Below are 3044 nucleotides of genomic sequence, written 5' to 3'. Positions count from 1 at the left end.
AATCCCAACGTTTCGATCACTGCCGACTCCTTGAAGATGAAGGTGCCGCGTTCCAACGCTAGAAGCACCGGCTGTAAAATGCTATCCACTGGAAAGGTTTTTTCTTTACAAACCGACAGCTGGATTAGATGCTGTAGGTAGCATTCCATTTTGAAGAACTGCTTTAGGGTAGTTAAAATGGTTCTATCGTGCTCTGCTCTCTTTTTTTCACATAGACAAGAGATAACTTCTAAAAGTCACTGTTTTTATTCCAAGCTCGTGATTTGAAACTAAAACACCTAAATGCCCCTGAAATCATTAAACTAATCATTATCAAATCATTAAACAGATTTCCACTACTCAAGATATAAACAGGGAATGTGTCTACTAACTCTGCTGTACTCTTCCAAGCCTTAGTACAGTGCTCTGCATACAGTAAGCACCTAATAAATACCACTGATTCACTAATAAACAAAAACACCCCAAATGTGCACGAAGTACTTACTCTTGGGCACATTTTTTTGATGCCTAGAATAAAGATGAAATGGGGCACCTAAAAAGGAAATGTCTTGTCCCAGGAATAGTAAATAATGTCAGTATTTTGGTATTTGTTAAGCGCTATGTGCAGAGCACTGTTCTAAGTAAATGCCACCTAAGCAGTATTAATGTCCAGTGGAAGAATTTGGCTAAGCCAAATTCTCCTATAACTTTAGACGACTTTCTACTTTAAGAGAAAACAGCTGAGTTATTGAGCTATTATTACTCACCTGTCCTCAGCACCGTTAGTGGGAAGTTCCTTGTAGATTCAGACTAAGGCATCACAGGAAAACAGGACTCCACTCAAGACAGCTGCAGGAGAGGAAAAGGTCAGAGCTCCCTACCGGCTAAAAAAGGTGCTCACATCACCCCCAAAAAGCCACCCTGGCTTAGAAGAACCTATGGTCCCCAAAAGCACCCTGACAACTTGGTACAAAGTGTTAATTTTCCATAAGAGCATACAGTATATAAAAGACACATTCCCTGCCCACAGTGAACTTACAGTGGAGGAAGCCCTTAACAAATATTATTGTTATTAGTGTTGTTATTTTTCTGTGTTTCCAGAAGAGTGACTCCCTCTTCTTGTTCAGTTATCCACACTTGGGGACCAGTGAGGCAGGATTCTATGAACCAGGCATCACTGAGCTGGAACAATACCTAGATGAAGGGGAAGACGCTAATCCTTTCCATCTCTGGGGCTTTGAAAATACTTCTTCCAAGGAGAAGCTTAAGCCCATATTTTTCTCTACCCTGGCTCTGCCACTAGTCTGATGTGTGACCTCGAGCAAGTCCCTTCACTTCTGTGGGCCTCAGTTACCTCATCAGTAAAATGGGAATTAAGACTGTGAGCCCGAGGTGGGACAGGGACGGTGTCCAACCCGATTTGCTTGTATTTCCCCCCAGCACTTAGTCCAGTGCTCACCACACCGTAAGCTCTTAATAAATACCACAATTCTTATTGTTATTACAAGCGGAGAGGGCAGTGTTGATTGACATACTACGTCATTTGGAGCAAGTTTGGGTTGGAAAGGCAAAAACCAAGGTGGTTGCTTAGTTGGAAGTGGTGAAGGAAGGCTATGACTCCAGACTGACAGTTCTTCCCAACCCCTGAAGCTTCCCCAACATCCTTGTGGGCAGGGAATGTGTTTACCAACGCGACTGTATTATACTGTATTGTAATTGTAGACAAGCAGCGTGGCCTAGTGGATAGAGCACGGGCCCGGAAATCCGAAAGACCGGGTTTCTAATCCCGGCTCAGCCACTTGTCTGCTGCTGTGTGACCTTGGGCAAGCCTATCTCACCACTGACCTCCCAACCCACAACATATCTCTCGCCTGGAACCCCTTCTGTCTTCATTATCTAACAGACAATTATTCTCCCCACCTTTAAAACCTTATCGAAGGCACCCCTCCTCCAAGAGGCCTTCCTTGACCAAGCCCTCGTCCTCTTCTCCCAGCGTGGCTCAGTGAAAAGAGCCCGGGCTTGGGAGTCAGGGGTCATGGGCTCTAATCCCAGCTCCACTGCTTGCCTGCTGTGTGACTTTGGGCAAGTCACTGAACTTCTCTGTGCCTCAGTTAACTCATCTTTAAAATGGGGATTAAACTGTGAGCCCCACGTGGGACAACCTGATCACCTTGTATCCCTCCAGGGCTTAGAACGGTGCTTTGCACAGCGCTTAACAGATACCACTATTGTTATTACTCCCCTCTGCGTCACCTTGACTTGCTCCCTTTAGTCATCTGCCCCCTCTCAGCCCCACAGCATTTATGTATATGTCTATAATTTGATTTATTTATATTAATGTCTGTCTCCACCTCTAGACTGTAAGCTTTCTGTGGGCAGGGAATGTGTCTGATAAATTGTACTCTCCCAAGAACTTAGTACAGTGCTCTGCACACAGTAAGTGCTCAATGAATATGATTGACTGACTCAACTTCTCTGTGCCTCTGTTACCTCACCTGTAAAATGGGGTTTGAGGCTGTGAGCCCCAAGGGGAACGAGGATTGGGTCCAACCTGATTAGCTTATTTCTACCCTTGAGCTTAGAACAGTGCCCGGCACATAGTAAGTGCTTAACAGATACCATAAAAAGAGTACTCTCCTAAGTGCTTAGTGCAGTGTTTGACGTCCAGTGAGCACTCAAAAAATATGATTGATTGTATCCACTCGTAAATGGTTTTTATTGAGCGCTTATTATGTGTAGAGTTCTGTTCTAAGCACTTGGGAGATTGCAGGACAACAGAAATAGGAGACCGATTCTCTGCCCATAATGAATTTATAGTCACAAGATGGCACGAAGAGATCATGGACTATAGACCCAATGGCAGACGTTTGAGGGTTTTTTTTTTTAAAAAAGTTATTTGTTAAGTAATTTAAGTGCCAGGCACTGTACTAAGTGCTGGGGTAGAAATAAGCTAATCAGGTTGAACACAGTCCTTGTCCCATGTGGGGCTCACAGTTTTAATCCCCATTTTACAGATGAGGTAACTAAGGCCCAGAGAAGTGAAGTGACTTACCCATGGTCACGCA

Source organism: Ornithorhynchus anatinus, chromosome 12 (genome assembly GCF_004115215.2).
Source record: "Ornithorhynchus anatinus isolate Pmale09 chromosome 12, mOrnAna1.pri.v4, whole genome shotgun sequence".
NCBI classification, from domain to species: Eukaryota; Metazoa; Chordata; class Mammalia; order Monotremata; family Ornithorhynchidae; genus Ornithorhynchus; species Ornithorhynchus anatinus.
Note: the sequence above shows the minus strand (reverse complement) of the source record.